This window comes from Macaca nemestrina, chromosome 12, assembly GCF_043159975.1.
Source record: "Macaca nemestrina isolate mMacNem1 chromosome 12, mMacNem.hap1, whole genome shotgun sequence".
NCBI classification, from domain to species: Eukaryota; Metazoa; Chordata; class Mammalia; order Primates; family Cercopithecidae; genus Macaca; species Macaca nemestrina.
In genome coordinates, this window is record NC_092136.1 from 54,797,011 (window position 1) to 54,819,629 (window position 22,619).

The following is a 22,619-nucleotide window of genomic DNA, read 5'->3' on the forward strand; positions in this document are numbered from 1 at the left end:
GTGTCCCAGTAGGAAAAATGGTCTAAAGATGAAACTGACAGACTGAATGCAAAGCCCTTTATTAAGACCTCAGAAATATGTAAGGTGGTGCTTCAAACAGAGGAAAAAAGAGGTCCCTCACCCATTAACAATAGGGCTTCTGGCAATCTTAATTGCAGTATCCCATAGCAGCCTTACAGGAAACTCAAGATGCAAAGTAGCCTATCACATTGATACTTGTGGTTGTGACTTTTAACTAATGGAGTGAATGCCAATAGGATTTATAGAGTCTTATTCATAGATTACAAGGTTATTACATTGTGTGAAACATTGTCTGCATGGATTAAAAGGGACAGTGACTGTATACAATGAAAATGGGTCTTTGCAGGAGGTGGAGGTTGCAGTGAGCAGATATCACACCATTGCGCTCCAGCCTGGGCAACAAGAGCAAAACTCCATCTCAAAAAAAAGAAGAAAAGAAAAGAAAAGAAAATAGGTCTTTGGACCTTTAAATCACTATAAGAAAGCAGGCTGAGAAAACTACTTAGCTGCAAACACTGGCTGTTTTTTATGGAAAAGAGAAGATGACTCAGCTTCTGCCTCTGAGCCCGGAGATTGGAGCCAAGAGCCATAGAGAACAATTCTCAGGCAGTAGGACTGAGTTCTAACCAAGAAACTGCCCATGTTCCCAGCAGAATTTCAGAATTGCTGAGGCCCCCTGTGTACCCCCCATTTTCCTTTCTTCTTCCTTTTTACAGGATGATCTATAATGCTTATCCTATGCCTGCCCTACCACTGTATATTACGTAGAGGGAAGATAATAGGTTTCTTTTATCATGGGTCTATAGATCAAGAGGAACTGTGCAGGAGGTACTATATTTTAGAAATTTACCCAAGGAGCCTCATTTGAACCTGGACCCAATTAGATGACAAGACCTGGGAGTTCAAACTGATACTATAATATGATGAGACTTTTGTGGGCCTTGGAAGGGACAAGTGTATGTTCAATGGGAAAGCTATGAATCATCAGGAGTCAGAGGTAGATGGAGGTAGCCAGCCTCCTATGATCCTTGCCTCCTGATATCCTTGCCCTCATGTAATCCCCTCCCACACTGAATCACAGCTAGCCCTGAGTGACCAATACAATACAAAAGAAATGAGGCTGGGTCATAAAAGGCCTTGCAGCTTCTGCCTTGGACCCTCAGAACTCTTACTACAAAGGAAGCCAGCTGCCATGATGTGAAACATCCATGGTGCCCTATGAAGGGTAACCGAGGCCCCCTCCAATGGCCAGCACTAACTCACCTGCCAGTGAGTGATCTACCTTAAGAGTAGATCCTCCTCTCTCAGCCCCAGTCAAGCCTTCAAATGACTGCAGCCCTGACTGACATTGGAGGCAAGCTCATGAGAGACCTTGAGCTAGAACCACCCAGCGATGCTGCTCCAGAATTTCTGTCCCAAACAAACTATGAGAGGGAAAAAATAATTATTGTTATTTAAAGTCATTAAGTTTTGGGGTGATTTGTTACACAGCAGTAGATAACTAAAACAACTCTATAGAACATGCAAAGAACTTGCAATAGAGCGAGAAGAAAATGTATAGACACTGAAGCACACACAGTTTAGGGCAGCATGAGATTCACTTGACCAACTTGTTAAAGGACAATTTCTCTCTCCTGCTGGGGTGTTGGCAGAAATGAGGAGCCTGGGGGTGGTGAGATTTTGGGAGACAGTTTCAAGAGGTGAGTTGGCACCTTAGAGAGAAGGTTCTCCCTTCAGCATTAAATTCTATCAGGTCCTGGCTTTGTTGTTGCAAAAGAGATCTTTCCATTTACAGAGCTTGTTTTCATTAACTCTGTCACTGTGGGACAGAGGCAGGTCAGGGATTATCTTGCCTATAAAACAGAGGATAAAACTGAGGGTCCCACTGGGTAATTGGCTTGTCTGAGCCCTGGGTACTTTCTTTTTCCATAACAGCCCTCAGCAGCACAGAGCTGCCTTTGGCTGACAAAAGAATCAGAATTCAAAATGCCAAGGCTAGCTGGGCATGGTGGCTCATGCCTGTAATCCAAGCACTGTGGGAGGCTGAGGCGGGTAGATCACAAGGTCAGGAGTTCAAGACCAGCCTTGCCAACATGGTGAAACCCCATCTATACTAAAAATACAAAAAAAAAAAAAAAATTAGGTAGGCATGGTGGCACGTGCCTGTAATCCCAGCTACTCAGGAGGCTGAGGCAGGAGAATTGCTTGAACCCAGGAGGCAGAGGTTGCAGTGAATCAAGATCGCGCCACTGCACTCCGCCTGGGCGACAAGGCAAGACTCCATCTCAGAAAAAAAAAAAAAAAAAATGCCAAGGCTGGGCCATAAACACACATTAAGAAACAGCAGGGAGGGAAAATGCAGGCCAATTGCTCTGAGACCCTCAACAAGTAATAACATACTTTGACTGTCTTAAAATAATCTTTCATACCTATTAAAATCTCTCCCTCAGGGTGCTAAAGCTGAACTAATATCACACCCAGGATTATGCCTCTCTTTGCCACGTGACCTCAGGCCTTTCTGAGTCTCTGAGCCTGATCAATGTTATGTGGAATTAGACTGTCTGGTCTCTAAGGCTTCATGTGGTTCTGACGTCGTAGGATTCATAAGGAATTTGTGGGCCCTTCAACATGGAAGCTGGGATAATAATACCAGGCAGTTTCCATCTTGAGTCTCCAATCTACAAGATCAATTGCCAAACAGGAAATTGCAGGCAGTAATTTATTCTGAATTCTCTCACCATGGGACTTGTTTATATACATTGCTACATGGACTCTAATAAAACATTAAACAGACAAAGAAGGTTTCTGCCAGCTTGCCCAGCCCCTGACGTATGCTCCCTTTTCTGCCAACGCCCCCTGGAGAGAGGACCTCCCAGGGACTACAGCTGTGATTCAGAAAAACTGCAGAGAGCCAGGCAGGAGGTCGGTTGCAAAAACAACCAAGCCCATAAAATAAAATGACATGAGAATAAAACATTATTAAAAAAATAAAATGACCAAGCTAGATCAATATCAGAGGACCCTCTGATCAATACCCACCTTTGGTCTGTATGTCTAAAGGAGGAGAGACACAAATTGGAGTGTCTGCCTGCCTAGCCCTGCCCAATTGACTTTGCCCTATTGTATTAGTCTGGGTTCTCCAGAGAAGCAGTACCAATAAAGTAGGTAGATAGATACAGATATATGGATAAATAATAAAGAGATTTACTATCAGGAATTAGCTCACACAAGTGTGGAGGCTGAGAGGTCCAAGATCTGTAGCCAGCAAGATAAAGACCTAGAAGAGCCAATGGTGTAGTTCCAGTCTGAGTGTAAAGGTCTGAGAACCAGAAGAGTCAACGGTATAAATTCCAGTCTGAGTCCAAGTCCAAAGGCAGAAGACTGATATCGCAGCTCAAAGACAGTCAGAGAGAAAGAATTCTTTCTTAGTCTTTTTTTCTCTTTAGGCCTTCAATGGATTGCATGAGGCTCACCAACACTGAGGAGGGCAATCTGCTTTACTCAGTCTTCCAAATCAAATGTTAACCTCATCCAGAAACATCTCACATACAAATAATGTTAAACGTTATTTCTGGGCACCATGTGGCCCGGTCAAGTTGACTCATAATATTAGCTATCCCATCCACTCAGGCGCTGGAGGAATAGGAATTTGCCAGAATGACACCCTGGCAAAACAGTAAGATAAAGTGAGGTCTGGAAACTGACCGCTGTTGATCCTGGGGCCTGGTCTATTGGGCTTGTCTCTGGGAGCCCAAGTGAGAACTGAGCTGACACTGTGTTTTATAGTAGCCATTGTCATTTCATATGAGAGAATAGCGTACCTCCAATCTTTCCCCGTTACATCAATCTGTGCAGTAGCACATAGGATTAGAAATAGCTAGAAACGCAGGAATGAAAACTCCATTAACTTGAAGACTAAATTTTGATCCCCTAAAGCAGGAATGCCTGAGAGTTTGGGGAGAGTGAAGTGTTCACTCTGAACAAGGAAATGACCAGTGTGGGGCTGTACAGGTTGTGGGCCACAAGGGAAGCAGAAATGATTCAACAGAATATGCAGAATCAGGACAAAGCAGACGACAGGGAACTGAATGGTGATTAAAGTTGCTTCTGTCTTGAAGTCAGTGCTACCCCAGGAAGGCAGGGTTGGCAGTCATCACACAGCCCATTCTGAAATGGTGCCTCATATTGTTTATGGCTGATGTTAAATACAATTAACAACTAGGTTAACTATTGAGTAAGTGAAATACGATAAGCTCACTTCTTTTCTAATCTTTTTGGTGTATATACAAACTCCTGAATAAAAGGTGACTTTTAATACTTAAGGAAGACTAGCTAAATTGCAAGGGCATAGTCAGTGTGTACAGTGGCCACCATAATACTCAACAGGGACAGACTCAGGAAGCAGGTCCCCTTTTCGTCCTGCCCCAAGATGGAAGAGAGAGAACTTTTTGCTAATGTGTGGGAACCTCTCTTAACACTTTAAACTCCCTTATCACTTGGTAAGAGGCAGACCCAAGACAAGGTCTCCCATGTCTTGACTCCCAGTCCATTGCTCTCCCTGCTTGGCTGTGAAGAAGCAAAACTCAGAGCCTGGGCTCAGAAACAAACACCAATTTGCTATCAAGTAAAAGTGGGACATCAAATACCAGCAGCCCCATCTCCTGTCTTGGCTTACATTTCTCCTAATTCCTCCTACTCTGGAGCACCTCACACATATGCATGCATGCACACACGCAAACTTCCCACTGCTGGACATCAGCACCCAGTGTGGATGTGATGGAGTGAAGAGGGGAGAACAGAGCTACTTGATTGGCCCAGGTTCCAGGAAACTCAGAAGCAGAAGCTGCAGGGGTATGAAGCCTGTGCCTTGGACTGGTTGCAGGATGGTGGAGTAGACACTTCACTCTCTCAGTGATGCAGGCTACTCACCCCTACACCACTTCCCTCCTGGCCCACAGTGGCTGTTGCAGCCCATAACTAGCCTTTCTTATCACTAACTTGTTCCCTTTCTGAACTCAGTATCTGCCACCCACCCCCTCCCTGCCATTCTCCAACCCTGGAGACTTTGTCTGTGCAAGGACTCACTGGCATCACAGCCTCACCTCTCCCCTGCGAACCATGACTTAGCTCATCCTGAAGACCACAGGGCATGTAGTACCCCTTTCCTGCTCCATCTGTGAAGATACCAACCCAACCAAATCACAGCCTCTTGGTCAGTGGCTATGCATGCCCACATGCCCTAGGCAGGGCAATGACAGACAACAGGACGCTCCCTCTGTTCCAATCCTGTACCCAGGGGACTAGGAGGCTACCATCTGAATAGACATCTCCAAAGAAGACATACATATGGCCAATAAGCCCATGAAAAGATGCTCAATATCACTAGCCATTAAGGAAATGCAAATCAAAACCACAATAAGATAACACTTCACACCCACTAAGATGGCTACTATCAAAAAAAAAAAAGAGCAAGTATTATTAAGGATGTGGAGAAATTAGGAATGTAAACTGGTATGGTTACTGTAGAAAAAAAGTTTGCTGGCCTCTCAAAAAGTTAAACATGGAATTACAATATGATCCAGCAATTCCACTCCAAGGTACCCAAAATAATTAAAAGCAAGAACTCAAACAGATACTTACACACCAATGTTCTAACAGTAATATTCACAATAGCCAAGAGGGGAGAGCAGCTTAAGTGTCCACTGACAGATGAACAAGATAAAACGTAGGATAGACATGCAATAGAATACTGTTTAGCCCGAAGAAGAAATGAAATTCTGATACATGCTACAACATGGATGAGCCTTGAAAACATGCTATGTAAAATAAGCCAAACACAAAAGTACAGCTATTATATAATTCCACTTATATGAGTTACCTAGAATAGCCAGATTCATAGAGATAGAAAGTAGAATAGTGGTTGTTAGGTGCTGGGAGGAAAGAGGGTATGGGGAGTTATTGTTTGATGGGTAGAGAGCCATCTGTTTGGGATGATGAAAAATTCTGGAAATGGATGGTGGGGATGGTTGCACAGCATTGTGAAGGTACTCAGTGCCACTGATTTATACACTTTAAAATGATTAAAATGGTAAATTTTATGGTATACACATTTTACCACAACAGAAAAAAACTGAAATAAAAAAATTAGTCGATGTACTTCACCATTTCAATGGAATATAGGAGAAAACATAGGTTGACTTCCTTTTGCCACGCCCTGCATGAAAGGTTTTAAGGAGGACAAACACTGGAGGCCCATTCTGCCCCCAGGAATTCCCAGGGCAGGACAAAGTCTCCAGGAGAAAATCATGGCCAAGTTATTGCCCTCATCTAGGTGGAGACCAGGTCCACAGACAGGACAGGCCAAGCTGCTTTTAGGATGGGATAGGGGTAAGAGAAGCAACAGAGCTCACTATATCTTTAAATGCACTTTTAAATAAACTTTCTGTAAGTTTCTCTGTGACAGGTATTGGACTCCAAATTTACCAGACAATTTCCAGTGCACTGTTAAAGCTGAAGGAGCAAATAAGCTTCCCTTGCTTGCCAGGGCAAGGCAGTGGTGCGTGCAGGAGGAGCTCAAGTTTCGGCATCAGATGGACCAGAGTTCAAGTCCTAATGCTTACTGAGTACATGACCTTGGACAAGTAATTTAACCTTTAAGAGACTCAGATTCTCCACTATAAGATAGAGACAGTAATACTTATCTCCCAGGATTGATGCAAAGCTAATAACTGAACACCTATTACATGCCGGATATAGTTCTCTCAAGGACCCTACAAAGTAAATACTATTAGTCCTCATTTATTGATGAAGAAACTAAGGCACAGAGAAGCAAATTAACTTCATTATTCATTCATCACACTTTTTTTTTCAGGGTCAGGGTCTCTCTGTCACCCAGGCTGGAGCTCTGTGGCACAATCATGGCTCACTGCAGTCTCAAACTCCTGGCCTCAAGCAATCCCCCTACCCCACCCTCCCAAGTCCTCACATATATTTTGAATGTCTTCCACAATTCTAGGCCCTAGGGAAATAGCAGTGAACCAGACAGACAAAAACTGTCCTTACGCAGCACCTACCTGAGCAAAGAAGACAGGCAATGGGCCAGGTGATTTCAGTGTGTTTCCTGGGTGCAAGGACCAGGACACGCAGAGGGCTTTGGGGACAGCAAACAGGGTCAGGCCTAATCTGGATCATCAGGAAGAGCATCCCAGAGGCAGTAATAATAAAGCTGAGACCTGAAGACCAAGAGGAATGGGAGGACAGTGAAGAGAAGAAGCGGGAACAGGAGAAAGGGAACCAGCAGTTTCTGGGCTAGTAGGCAGGTACAGAGGGAATGAGGAGAACTAGGTACAGCTGTGAGGGGCATATAGCAGACACAGATGAAGTTATCTCTGCCCTCTGTCAAATTACAGCACAAACAAAGAACACTGGGATGCAGTTCAAAGACATAGTATCCAGTCCCAGCTCTGGCGCTCCTTGAGCAAGTCACACCCCCAATCTGAATCTCGGTCTCCCAACTGCCTGTTGTCACCCACACTGTAACAGACGGTGTGCCATTACTTCTAATTGATATTTATCTCTCTCCATCACTTGGAAACCCATTTCAGCCCCAATTGTTCTCTGTGCCTCTAAAAAATACAAAAAAAAAAAAAATTTTAATCACTAGGCTCCTAACTGAACAATAACTATCATGGCATTACAAGGCCAACCAGGCCCCTTACCCTAGCCCATTATCTCTCTCCTGTTTTCAACTTAGGGAAAATAAAGGAATCAATGCAACAAAGTCATTTATTCTCCACTTTATAGGCTGCAGAGCAAATGGTTTTCAAGGTTTTGTAACAGACAGTGTGGGTGACAAAAGGAGTTGGGAGACAGATTCAGAGTGGGGGTGATAACATACCTGTTGTCACCCACACTGTCATCCCAACTGTGAAGAAGCACACTGGAATGTTTGACCTCTGAAGACTGGTCCTGCCTCATTAATTCATTCAGCCAACATTTATCAAGAGTCTTTTATGTCCCAGCCCTTTTCCAAAAGGTAGGAATCTAACAGTGAACAAAACAGACAACAACTCTTACCCTAACAGAGCTTACATTCTCGAGGAGGGAAGACACGCAATAAATAAAATGAATATGTAATAAATAAACAAATAATATAATTTTTTCAGAAAGGTCTAGGTGCTATAGAAAAAAGAAAAAAGTAGAACAGGGCAGCCTAGACACAGGCTTGGAGTATGGTCCTCACACAGGCCACATACCCAGGGATCTCCTGCCCCACCCCATCCCTCTACAGCAGCAGTCCCCAACCTTTTTGGCACCAGGGACTGTTTTCATGGAAGACAATTTTTCCACAGATGGGAGGGGGGTGGGGGATGGTTTTGGGATGAAACGATTCTACCTCAGATCATCAGGCATTAGTTAGATTCTCATAAGGAGTACGCAACCTAGATCCCTCACATGCGCCTTTCACAACAGGGTTCGTGCTCCTGAGAATCTCATGCTGCAGCTGATCTAACAAGAGGCAGAGCTCAGGTGGTAATGCTCACTCACCTGCTGCTCACCTCCTGCGGTGCAGCCGGTTCCTAACAGGCCACCAACTAGCAGCCAGGGGTTGGGGACTCCTTGCCTACAGGGCTCACTCTCTCCCTGTACTCAGCTTTTCTCCTCATTGCTGGGCATAAAGGAGTCAGGAAGGAAGGCACTGGGTTTCAGGTTGTAGAGGATTTTTTTTCTAGCCAATGCCATTACTGCTAATTGATGTTTATCTCTCTCCATCACTTACAAACCCATTTCAGCCCCAATTGCTCTTTCTGCCTCTGAAAAGTTAAAAAAAAAAAAAATCACTAGGCTCCTAACTAAACAATAATTATCTTGGCATTGCAAGGCCAGCCAGGCCCCTTATCCTAGCCCATTACCACTCTCTTGTTTTCAACTTAGGAAAAAAAATATGAATCAATGCCACTTTATAGGCTGCACAGCAAATAGTTTGTCAACATCTTTTAAAAACCACTTTCTTCCCTCACATTGTACTCAGGAAGTTGCTTTGTCTTTCCCTCAGCTATTGATTTTTGCATCTTGTTAGGGTTGTTCTCTGCTCCTAAGAAATTAATAACAAATTAGTCAAAGTCCATGAGCTGCAGCTCGGCCTGCTGGGCTTACCTGGACAGCCAGCCTGGGCTCTGCTTCCCTTCTACTTCATTCCTGGGGGATAAGAATATCTCCAAGGACGGAGACTTGGCATTCTTGGTCTTACTCTGTATTGCCAAGGAGAACTGGAACTGCCCTGGGCTTGATCTTGGAGTCCTGAGGATTGAGTGTAGACTTTTGGGGAGAATGGGGGAAGCCACAGGGCATAGTTGAAAAGATGTGGTTTTGGAGACAGACCTCAGTTTGAATCCAAACCTAACTACTCGCTGACTGTGTGGCTTTGGGCAGGTGCCCTAGTTTTGGGGGCTATGGGGGCCCCAAGGGTGTCACAGCTGTGAGCACCAGGCTGCAAGTCATGCTGGGTCTCAGTAACAGGAAGGGGCTGAGGAGGGTTGATGGAGGAAGCTGAGAAAGTGCAGGTCTGGAGTTGGACCTATAGTCTGCCTGAAGAACAGATTCTTGAATGGGAAAATCTAGAATCCAGATCTCAGTGTCCAGATGGGGTCACTGAATATTCAGGTTCAAGCATCAGTGTCTAAATTCCACCTAGGCCCTTGGGTTCAAGAAGGAGGCTAACTGGGACACTGTACCATATGTGAAACAAGAAACAGAGCATGGTGGTCAGGAACATGAACCAGGAAACAGACTCCCTGGGTCCAAATCCTTACTTTGCCACTTACCAGCTGGCAAAGTGTTTAACCTTTTGTGACTCAGTTTTCTCATCTGTAAAATGAGGCAAGTCGTTGTACCCATGATAGTCAAGGATTTATTGTTAAGATTAATGACTTAATATACATAAAGGGCTTAGAAAAGTGTTTGGCAGCTAGGACATGCTACACAGGGAGAGTTTTAAAAACAAAATTAAAACAAGTTCTCCTATTACAGAATTACTATTACTATTATTATAACTTTAGAGATGAGGGTCTCATCGTGTTGCCCAGGCTGGAGTGGCTCAAGCAATCCTCCCACTTCAGCCTCCTGAGTAGCTGGGACTATAGGCACATGCCACCATGCCCACTTCCTTTCACAGAAAACTTAATTGCCTTTTCCTTTCCTATTCACTTGTATGAGTAAAAATTATACATGGCTTTACAAACCCAGGCCTCATCTTTAATGCTTCTGTCTCTGCACCCCACCAACCCAATCAACCACCCAGTTTTCCTGCCCCTTCCACCACTGCCCATCTGTGCCTCCATTGTGCCTCTCCTGGACGAGGCTTCGGCTTACCTCCTAACTGCCTTCTGGTCTCCCTAGCTCTAGATTCACCTTATCTAATCCATTCATCACACTTCCAGCAAAGCAGTCGTTATGAATCACAATCTGATCCCATTGTCTATTTTAAACCATTCCATTGGGCTTCTCCTATTGTCTACAGGAGTCATTAAAACTCCTTGGTACACAAGGTCCTACAGTGTCCCCTACAAATTCCTGCAGCTTTATTTACTATCTCCTGCCCCCACTCTTGACACTCCAGGAACACTAACTTTCCTGTTGTCACCCATATCATACACACAGGTGCACACACACACAGACCACTCCTTCTCTCTCTCTCTCTCTCTCACACACACACACACACACACACTCCATGCTTCATTTGTTCATTTGCCTGAAATATCCTCCCAGTTTCTCCCATCTCTCTCCACCTGCCCCTCATCTCAACACTATCACTACCCCCATCATTGCTTGCCAGCTCCTGGACCCAGCTAGCACCTAAGACCCAGGTATCACTTCTTCCTGGAATCCTTCCCTGAAGCCACCCATTGGATTAGACATTTGTGTCCATTAGGATAATCTTAGATAACACGTTCGTAAATTTCAGTGGTTGGATGCAATAGAGGTTTGTCATTCCAGCATAGTCTAAAGTAGGCATCCCTGTTTGGCAAGCAGCTTTCCTTCATGCAGAAATTAGAGATGCATCTTTTGGCTCCATAACCCCTAGGGTCTCAGAGTTGTCTACATCCAGCTGATGAAAGGGGTAAGAGGGACTGGAAGAGGCACACCCACTTCTTAAGATTTCTGGCCAGAGTGGTAACCTCACTCCCACCCACATCCCATTGGTGGGAACGAGTCACAAGGTCATGCCTGGCTGAAAGGAGGTCTGGGAAGTGTAGTCCAGGAGCTTTTCAGCTCCACCCTGTTGTCAAGGGTGCATCCCATTTGGTGGGCTGTTGGTTCTTGCAGCCACAGGGCCTCTTCTTGTCTCTATGTCCACCTCAGAGTTTTTACAATGTGTGGCTATAATGTTTTCATGCCCATCTCTCCCACCAGATTGTGAGCTCCTTGAGGGCAAAGGCCTCGCTCTTTTCATCTCTGTCATGTCTGGCACTGGTGCTTGGGACTGTTGGATGAATGGATGACCTGAGTAAGGACCAGCTCAGCACCTAGGTGGGTCTGATCCTGCAGGCAGATGGTCCTCCCTGCAAGCAACTGAGCCAGACTGGGGAAAGCAGGGATGCCAGGACAGGTCATGAAGGCCGATCTACCCAGAAAAACACAGAAGACAGGGAGAATGATTTGGCTCCTGTGAAAGGCTTGCATCTCCATCTCCATGGGATTCTCAGGCCAAGAAGGGCTCAAACCCTGAGAGCTCTGAAACACATATACTTCATAGCTAACACTTACATGTAGCCCATGCCATATGTCAAGCGCTATGCACCAAGCCTCAAAACAACCCCATTTTGCAGATGAGGAAATCGAGACTTGGAAAGGTTAAATGAACATGATACTGCCTCTATCCAAGGGCTTTTTTTCTTTTCTATTTTTTTTATTTATTATTATTATACTTTAAGTTGTAGGGTACATGTGCATAACGTGCAGGTTTGTTACATATGTATAATTGTGCCATCTTGGTGTGCTGCACCCATCAACTCGTCATTTACATCAGGTATAACTCCCAATGCAATCCCTCCCCCCTACCCGCTCCCCATGATAGGCCCCGGTGTGTGATGTTCGCCTTCCTGAGTCCAAGTGATCTCATTGTTCAGTTCCCACCAATGAGTGAGAACATGCGGTGTTTGGTTTTCTGTTCTTGTGACAGTTTGCTAAGAATGATGGTTTCCAGCTGCATCCATGTCCCTACAAAGGACACAAACTCATCCTTTTTTATGGCTGCATAGTATTCCATGGTGTATATGTGCCACATTTTCTTAATCCAGTCTGTCACTGATGGACATTTGGGTTGATTCCAAGTCTTTGCTATTGTGAATAGTGCTGCAATAAACATATGTGTGCATGTGTCTTTATAGCAGCATAATTTATAATCCTTTGGGTATATACCCAGTAATGGGATGGCTGGGTCATATGGTACATCTAGTTCTAGATCCTTGAGGAATCGCCATACTGTTTTCCATAATGGTTGAACTAGTTTACAATCCCACCAACAGTGTAAAAGTGTTCCTATTTCTCCACATCCTCTCCAGCACCTGTTGTTTCCTGACTTTTTAATGATTGCCATTCTAACTGGTGTGAGATGGTATCTCATTGTGGTTTTGATTTGCATTTCTCTGATGGCCAGTGATGATGAGCATTTTTTCATGTGTCTGTTGGCTGTATGAATGTCTTCTTTTGAGAAATGTCTGTTCATATCCTTTGCCCACTTTTTGATGGGGTTGTTTGTTTTTTTCTTGTAAATTTGATTGAGTTCTTTATAGGTTCTGGATATTAGCCCTTTGTCAGATAAGTAGATTGCAAAAATTTTCTCCCATTCTGTAGGTTGCCTGTTCACTCTGATGGTAGTTACTTTTGCTGTGCAGAAGCTCTTTAGTTTAATGAGATCCCATTTGTCAATTTTGGCTTTTGCTGCCGTTGCTTTTGGTGTTTTAGACATGAAGTCTTTCCCCATGCCTATGTCCTGAATGGTACTACCTAGGTTTTCCTCTAGGATTTTTATGGTATTAGGTCTAACATTTAAGTCTCTAATCCATCTTGAATTAATTTTCGTATAAGGAGTAAGGAAAGGGTCCAGTTTCAGCTTTCTACTTATGGCTAGCCAATTTTCCCAGCACCATCTATTAAATAGGGAATCCTTTCCCCATTTCTTGTTTCTCTCAGGTTTGTCAAAGATCAGATGGCTGTAGATGTGTGGTATTATTTCTGAGGGCTCTGTTCTGTTCCATTGGTCTATATCTCTGTTTTGGTACCAGTACCATGCTGTTTTGGTTACTGTAGCCTTGTAGTATAGTTTGAAGTCAGGTAGCGTGATGCCTCCAGCTTTGTTCTTTTGACTTAGGATTGTCTTGGAGATGCGGGCTCTTTTTTGGTTCCATATGAACTTTAAAGCAGTTTTTTCCAATTCTGTGAAGAAACTCATTGGTAGCTTGATGGGGATGGCATTGAATCTATAAATTACCTTGGGCAGTATGGCCATTTTCACGATATTGATTCTTCCTATCCATGAGCATGGTATGTTCTTCCATTTGTTTGTGTCCTCTTTTATTTCACTGAGCAGTGGTTTGTAGTTCTCCTTGAAGAGGTCCTTTACATCCCTTGTAAGTTGGATTCCTAGGTATTTGATTCTCTTTGAAGCAATTGTGAATGGAAGTTCATTCCTGATTTGGCTCTCTGTTTGTCTGTTACTGGTGTATAAGAATGCTTGTGATTTTTGCACATTAATTTTGTATCCTGAGACTTTGCTGAAGTTGCTTATCAGCTTAAGGAGATTTTGGGCTGAGACAATGGGGTTTTCTAAATATACAATCATGTCATCTGCAAACAGGGACAATTTGACTTCTTCTTTTCCTAACTGAATACCCTTGATTTATTTCTCTTGCCTAATTGCCCTAGCCAGAACTTCCAACACTATGTTGAATAGGAGTGGTGAGAGAGGGCATCCCTGTCTTGTGCCAGTTTTCAAAGGGAATTTTTCCAGTTTTTGCCCATTCAGTATGATATTGGCTGTGGGTTTGTCATAAATAGCTCTTATTATTTTGAGGTACGTTCCATCAATACCGAATTTATTGAGCGTTTTTAGCATGAAGGGCTGTTGAATTTTGTCAAAAGCCTTTTCTGCATCTATTGAGATAATCATGTGGTTCTTGTCTTTGGTTCTGTTTATATGCTGGATTATGTTTATTGATTTGCGAATGTTGAACCAGCCTTGCATCCCAGGGATGAAGCCCACTTGATCATGGTGGATAAGCTTTTTGATGTGTTGCTGAATCCGGTTTGCCAGTATTTTATTGAGGATTTTTGTATCGATGTTCATCAGGGATATTGGTCTAAAATTCTCTTTTTTTGTTGCGTCTCTGCCAGGCTTTGGTATCAGGATGATGTTGGCCTCATAAAATGAGTTAGGGAGGATTCCCTCTTTTTCTATTGATTGGAATAGTTTCAGAAGGAATGGTACCAACTCCTCCTTGTACCTCTGGTAGAATTCAGCTGTGAATCCATATGGTCCTGGACTTTTTTTGGTTGGTAGGCTATTAATTATTGCCTCAATTTCAGAGCCTGCTATTGGTCTATTCAGGGATTCAACTTCTTCCTGGTTTAGTCTTGGAAGAGTGTAAGTGTCCAGGAAATTATCCATTTCTTCTAGATTTTCCAGTTTATTTGCGTAGAGGTGTTTATAGTATTCTCTGATGGTAGTTTGTATTTCTGTGGGGTCGGTGGTGATATCCCCTTTATCATTTTTAATTGCGTCAATTTGATTCTTCTCTCTTTTCTTCTTTATTAGTCTTGCTAGTGGTCTGTCAATTTTGTGGATCTTTTCAAAAAACCGACTCCTGGATTCATTGATTTTTTGGAGAGTTTTTTGTGTCTCTATCTCCTTCAGTTCTGCTCTGATCTTAGTTATTTCTTGCCTTCTGCTAGCTTTCGAATGTGTTTGCTCTTGCTTCTCTAGTTCTTTTAACTGTGATGTTAGAGTGTCAATTTTAGATCTTTCCTGCTTTCTCTTGTGGGCATTTAGTGCTATAAATTTCCCTCTACACACTGCTTTAAATGTGTCCCAGAGATTCTGGTATGTTGTATCTTTGTTCTCATTGGTTTCAAAGAACATCTTTATTTCTGCCTTCATTTCGTTATGTACCCAGTAGTCATTCAGGAGCAGGTTGTGCAGTTTCCATGTAGTTGAGCGGTTCTGATTGAGTTTCTTAGTCCTGAGTTCTAGTTTGATTGCACTGTGGTCTGAGAGACAGTTTGTTATAATTTCTGTTCTTGTACATTTGCTGAGGAGTGCTTTACTTCCAATTACGTGGTCGATTTTGGAGTAAGTACGATGTGGTGCTGAGAAGAATGTATATTCTGTTGATTTGGGGTGGAGAGTTCTATAGATGTCTATTAGGTCTGCTTGCTGCAGAGATGAGTTCAATTCCTGGATATCCTTGTTAACTTTCTGTCTCTTTGATCTGTCTAATGTTGACAGTGGAGTGTTGAAGTCTCCCATTATTATTGTATGGGAGTCTAAGTCTCTTTGTAAGTCTCTAAGGACTTGCTTTATGAATCTGGGTGCTCCTGTATTGGGTGCATATATATTCAGGATAGTTAGCTCTTCCTGTTGAATTGATCCCTTTACCATTATGTAATGGCCTTCTTTGTCTCTTTTGATCTTTGATGGTTTAAAGTCTGTTTTATCAGAGACTAGTATTGCAACCCCCGCTTTTTTTTGTTTTCCATTGGCTTGGTAAATCTTCCTCTATCCCTTTATTTTGAGCCTATGTATGTCTCTGCATGTGAGATGGGTCTCCTGAATACAGCAGACTGATGGGTCTTGACTCTTTATCCAGTTTGCCAGTCTGTGTCTTTTAATTGGAGCATTTAGTCAATTTACATTTAAGGTTAAGATTGTTATGTGTGAATTTGATCCTGCCATTATGATATTAACTGGTTATTTTGCTCGTTAGTTGATGCAGTTTCTTCCTAGCCTCGATGGTCTTTACATTTTGGCATGTTTTTGCAATGGCTGGTACCGGTTGTTCCTTTCCATGTTTAGTGCTTCCTTCAGGGTCTCTTGTAAGGCAGGCCTAGTGGTGACAAAATCTCTAAGCATTTGCTTATCTGTAAAGGATTTTATTTCTCCTTCACTTATGAAACTTAGTTTGGCTAGATATGAAATTCTAGGTTTAAAATTCTTTTCTTTAAGAATGTTGAATATTGGCCCCCACTCTCTTCTGGCTTGGAGAGTTTCTGCCAAGAGATCTGGTGTTAATCTGATGGGCTTCCTTTTGTGGGTAACCCGACCTTTCTCTCTGGCTGCCCTTAAGATTCTTTCCTTCATTTCAACTTTGGTGAATCTGGCAATTATGTGTCTTGGAGTTGCTCTTCTCGAGGAGTATCTTTGTGGCGTTCTCTGTATTTCCTGGATTTGAATGTTGGCCTGCCCTACTAGGTTGGGGAAGTTCTCCTGGATGATATCCTGAAGAGTGTTTTCCAACTTGGTTCCATTTTCCCCCTCACTTTCAGGCACCCCAATCAGACGTAGATTTGGTCTTTTTACATAATCCCATACTTCTTGCAGGCTTTGTTCATTTCTTCTTCTTCTTTTTTCTTTTGGTTTCTCTTCTCGCTTCATTTCATTCATTTGATTCTCACTCGCTGATACTCTTTCTTCCAGTTGATCGAGTCAGTTACTGAAGCTTGTGCATTTGTCACGTATTTCTCGTGTCATGGTTTTCATCTCTTTCATTTCGTGTATGACCTTCTCTGCATTAATTACTCTAGCTATCAATTCTTCCACTTTTTTTTCAAGATTTTTAGTTTCTTTGCGCTGGGTACGTAATTCCTCCTTTAGTTCTGAGAAGTTTGATGGACTGAAGCCTTCTTCTCTCATCTCGTCAAAGTCATTCTCTGTCCAGCTTTGATCCGTTGCTGGCGATGAGCTGCGCTCCTTTGCCGGGGGAGATGTGCTCTTAGTTTTTGAATTTCCAGCTTTTCTGCCCTGCTTTTTCCCCATCTTTGTGGTTTTATCTGCCTCTGGTCTTTGATGATGGTGACGTACTGATGGTGTTTTGGTGTAGGTGTCCTTCCTGTTTGATAGTTTTCCTTCTTAGAGTCAGGACCCTCAGCTGTAGGTCTGTTGGAGATTGCTTGAGGTCCACTCCAGACCCTGTTTGCCTGGGTATCAGCAGCAGAGGCTGCAGAAGATAGAATATTGCTGAACAGTGAGTGTACCTGTTTGATTCTTACTTTGGAAGCTTCCTCTCAGGGGTGTACTCCACCCTGTGAGGTGTGGGGTGTCAGACTGCCCCTAGTGGGCGATGTCTCCCAGTTAGGCTACTCAGGGGTCAGGGACCCACTTGAACAGGCAGTCTGTCCCTTCACAGATCTCAACTTCTGTGTTGGGAGATCCACTGCTCTCTTCAAGCTGTCAGACAGAGTCGTTTGCGTCTGCAGAGGTTTCTGCTGCTTTTGCTGTTGTTTAGTTGTGCCCTGTCCCCAGAGGAGTCTACAGAGACAGGCAGGTTTCCTTGAGCTGCTGTGCGCTCCACCCAGTTCGAGCTTCCCAGCAGCTTTGTTTACCTACTTAAGCCTCAGCAATGGCGGGCGCCCCTCCCCCAGCCTCGCTGCTGCCTTGCCGGTAGATCACAGACTGCTGTGCTAGCAATGAGGGAGGCTCCGTGGGTGTGGGACCCTCCCGGCCAGGTGAGGGATATGATCTCCTGGTGTGCCTGTTTGCTTAAAGCGCAGTATTGGGGTGGGAGTTACCCGATTTTCCAGGTGTTGTGTGTCTCAGTTCCCCTGGCTAGGAAAAGGGATTCCCTTCCCCCTTGCACTTCCCAGGTGAGGCAATGCCTCGCCCTGCTTCAGCTCTCGCTGGTCGGGCTGCAGCAGCTGACCAGCACCGATCGTCCGGCACTCCCCAGTGAGATGAACCCAGTACCTCAGTTGAAAATGCAGAAATCACCGGTCTTCTGTGTCGCTCGCGCTGGGAGTTGGAGACTGGAGCTGCTCCTATTCGGCCATCTTGCTCCGCCCCTCCAAGGGCTTTTTTTCTTCTGTGGAGCCCCAACAAGCCCTAGGACAAGGATGGCTTCAGCCTATCTTCTAGAATTTCTGTCATTGAGGATTAAGTTTTGGAGGACAGCAGATGTTTGACTTCCTGGAGAGGACAAAGCAGAAAAGCAGACACTTTGAACTTTCTTACCCATGTTTGAACATCAGTGCTCAGGTAACAGGCCAGTGACTGGAGAGCAAGCTTCCAAGATGAATCTTCACTGTGAATTCTCAGCATTTTCCAAGCAAAGGACAGCTGGACCTTCCACTGATGTTTATATCTGACAACGTCTTTTGGTCAAATTGAAAAACAGTAGAGACTGAAGCCGAATAACAAACTACAAGGCTCCCAGCTCATCTCAACATGACACTCATGCAGAATTAACAGTGATAATGTTATGACAGGAGCCTGATCCTCTCTCTGCATTCAACGTTAGGGCCGAATACCCAGAAGCCAGTGTTGCAGAAACACAGCTTCATTCAGCCATGCTTCACATCCCCTATGCCAGCATTTCCATAATCTTAACTGGATAACAACCACGGCCCCTCCTGGGAAATCACGGCCTCGGAAATGTTTTCACACTGATGACAAGAGAAACAACTGTAATTTGTCGTTATAGAAATATCCAATTATCAGGCCACTGAGTGATGTCTGCAGCCTCCTGTCCTCACTACATTCAGTCTGGGCTCTGAGCTACACACCTGTTAGGGCCAGGGCCTGGCAGGTGACACCCACAGAAGAGCCTGGCTTTCCTCTCCCATCACCTCCTGGGGGATCCAGCAGCCCCTGCCTCTGGCAGAAGTGTCTCCAAGGTCTCCTCCTGACACCACCTTTTAATGCAGGAAGAGGAGATTATGAGTGACTCAGCTCCTGGCTGAACCACCACCTCCTCTGACAGGGCCATTCTCTATACCCTGGCAGAAGTTGCTCTTTCTCCTCAGCTTTTCTGCAGCAGGATAGAGTAGTCTGTGATAAGTTTAAGTGAGCAGACTGTGAAATCAGGCAGGCCCGGGTTCAATTTGTGTTCCCAGGACATCCCTGCTACATGACCTGTGAGGTACACTTGTGACAGAATCCTCCCTTGGTGGAATACACTAGGGAAAAAGCAAATGGAAGAAAAACAACTTAATTTGGGCTACTCTGGGTACACTGCCTGTGGGTTAGAACTGCTCTACAAGGAACAGAAAAATAAAAATAAAAAGAAGGAGGGAAGGAAGAAGGGAGGGAGGAAGGGAAAGAAAGAGAGAGAGCGGAAAGAAACAAAAGAAAAAAGGAAGAGAGAGAAAGGGAAAAGAGAATAGGAACAGAGAAAAGAAAAGAAAAGAAAAGAAAGACAACTAAATCTGGTGCAATAGTAATAACCAACACTTACAGGTACTTAGTGCTATGTATGTATTAACTCATTTCATCCTCACAACAACCTTGCAAAGTGGGTATGATTCTATTTGTTTTATAGATGAGGAAACTAAGGCAAAGAAATATTAAGGAACTCGACCCAGGACACCTGGTTGTTGACAGATGTGGGATTTACACAGGCATTCTTGTTCAAGGGTTGTCCTAGTAACATGTTATACTCCTTTTAACAAGTATTATTGTTGTCTATGCACCAGGCATTGTATTAAGTTCTTTCTACACCTTACCTCATTTAATCCTGACAGTACATTATCTCCAGTGTACAGATAAATAAACTGAGGCACAGAAAGTTTAAGTAACTTGTCCAAGTTCTCAGAGCTACTAAGTCACTGCCAGGACTCAGATCCAGGTGTTCTGGCACAGTCTGCATACTGAGCCACTGTCTATATATACTATGCTATAGTTCCTTGACTACTTTATATGCACTCTTGCATTTAATTTACTTTCCCAACAACCCCTGAGAAAAGTACTATTATTACCCCCATTTTCTCAACTGGGAAACTGAGGATTATAGAATCTAAGCAAATTACAGTCAGTAATCAAGGACCCAGGATTCAAATGCAGGCATTATCTGGAACCCCCTATTTAAACCCCTATGCTATAGCAACTTTGTATCCCAACCCAATGCCTGCTTATTCACAGAACGTGTGAATTTGAATTTAACTGAACTGAAACATCAATGGTCTTCTCAGAAACTGGTTCAGACACCACCTCCTACCAGATGGCCTCTCTTAATTTGTTGACAGAAGTCATCTCTTTTTCCTCTGTTTAATCTCTGAGCTGGCCTTGGTACTCAAAATGGCTCTTGATCACTTCCATAGACAGTCCCACTGCAATTGGGTAAAACTCCCTGTGCCAAGGAGTTGAAGGTGCTATAGCCTGCCCCGGACCTCAGTGTGATGACACTAGAGAGCAGGCAGTGGTGGGAAGAGGGAAAGCAGTCACAGGAGAGCAAGAGTTAGCTACCCAGGGTCAGAGACCTCATAAAAAACAAAAACAACAAGGGCAGGGAACATAGGGAAGAGACCACAACAACAAAATCTGGAGAAATGGTAAGCAATTGGTTAAATGGTCACTGACTTGGTAGAGCTGAAGCTCAATCTTAAGCTGACAGTGGAGAAAGCTGAGAATTAACACAATAATAAAAAGCATGGAGATGAGCAGCACTGATGCCTCTGGATCTGGGGATGGAGAAGGTAAAACAAGTTAGATTGGTTAAGAATTATTTAAGAAGCAATTAGAGCTTATTTCCCTGCCTGTATGCCCCCAGGTGACTACCCTTCCCCCTTCTCAAGAATACAGGAGGTTTATTCTCTGTAGAGCACAAAATAAAAGGTGTCTGGACTAAAGAACAACAGAATCAGTTGAAGGCCAAGATACCACATTAAATTAAGTGAACATACACATATGAAGTGTTGAGACTCCCATCTTGCTACCCGCACTGGGCTCCTAGTACATCAGCAACCAGGCCTTTGCCTTCCAGTCAGCAGAGTGGTAGGGTCTATAAAAGGTATCTGGCTGGTTCAAGAGAAAATAGTTTTTAAAAATTGGCATTGGGGTTTTCCACAGCAAATGGCATAGCTGGATAACCCTACAGAAAAGTTTCCAGTGTACAAACATCCTCTAAGATTTTTAGTCCCTGGCTCCTAAGCATGAGCAGATATCTGAGAATTACCAGGCAGCTTAGGAAAGTCTCCAACATGAAGGACAGAGACAAAAAGAAATAGGACAGGGGGTGGGAGTGGGGAGGAAACAGGCCATACAAGGAAAACATTTAAAAATAACTTTAATATGCTCACAGAACTAAAAGAATATATCTATGAAACAAGAATAGGACGCTATAAAAGGGGAGTGGCACATTCAAAGAACAAGGAAGAGCTCTAGGAAATTAAAAACACAAGAGTGAAAATGAGAAACTCAACAGAAGGACTGAAGAGCTAAGGAAACTACCCAGACTGATGGAAAAGGAAGAATATAAGGTAAGATAGTTAAAGAGCCAATTCGGTAGCTCCAATATCTCCATAATAGGAATTCCAGAAACAGAAGACCCTCTAACACCAATTAAAGATTTCCCAGATGTATAGGCAATGAGTTTCCAGACTGAAAGGGAGTGCCCTGGAAAAATAATTAAAAATACCCAAACCAAGGCACATCAATGTGAACTTTCAAAACACAGGAGACAAAGAAGAGCCTACACATTTCCAGAAGGAAAAAAAATAGGTCATATATAACAAATATGTAGTCTAAAAATCTTAGCCAAACTATCAATCAAGAGTGAAATTCCAAACATAAATTTTCAGATAGGCAAGGTCTCAAAAAATGTATCTCCCACTTCCCCTTTCTCAAGAAGCTACTGAGGATGTACTTCACCCAAATTAGAGGTTAAACCAAAAAAGAGGAAAAATAGAATACAGGAAATAGGAGTCCCAAAGGGAAGAGATGCAAAGGGAATCCCTAAATTGATGATGAAAGGATATCTCAGGATAATAGCTTTGTACCAACTAGGGAAACCAATCAGCAGTTCAGAAGGCTATGGAAAAAACTACTTTAAGAAGATGAATTGAAAGGATATCTGATGTGAATGAAAGGAAATTTAGACAATCTTTGGAGAGTTTAGGGCCGAATTGGTGATAAGTACATGAAACAGCCAACATACACATGAGCAAAAGGCATGTGTGATAATTCCAGAGAAACCAAAAAGTTATTTACTATAATGGCTTAGACCTGAATAGCATACATGGCCATAATATTTTAAACATTGAATATTGATCTAACCAAAATTATAATTATGTTGAGAGGATGGGAAAATGGGAAGGGTGCATGTGTTTGGTGGGACAAGAGGAAAAAAACAGAGCTAAATCTTCAATTTCCATAGTGAAAGGTCAATATATGATGCCTGAAACAAACGAAAAATCAGGAAGCATCAATACAGATATATTGTTGAAGGTAACGTGGTAAGGATCAAAATATAACTAGAAAAGGTGAAAGTGGTTGCTTCTGTGGAAGGGGAAATAGGTGAGGTGGCTGGGGGTTGCTTTTTGTATTAAGTAAACCGGGTAGGACTAATTGAGATTTTATGTGCATGTACAATTCTGACAAAAATTTAAACTAT

General features: G+C 43.3%; 1 long non-coding RNA gene across 18 annotated transcripts in view; it reads right to left on the minus strand.

Annotated features, from left to right (window-relative positions):
• LOC105488780 (uncharacterized) overlaps positions 1–22,619 on the minus strand; it is a 268,377-nt gene that overhangs the window by 102,453 nt on the left and 143,305 nt on the right. For 13 of the 18 annotated variants that reach the window (XR_011610825.1, XR_011610831.1, XR_011610818.1 and 10 more), the window contains one exon: positions 17,981–18,199. The exons of 4 other annotated variants lie outside the window; for them this stretch is intronic. This is a non-coding gene — a long non-coding RNA (uncharacterized lncRNA). Of the gene's footprint in view, positions 1–7,094; positions 7,254–17,980; positions 18,200–22,619 lie in introns of all 18 variants that reach the window. One more of the 18 variants, XR_011610817.1, reaches the window with a different exon arrangement.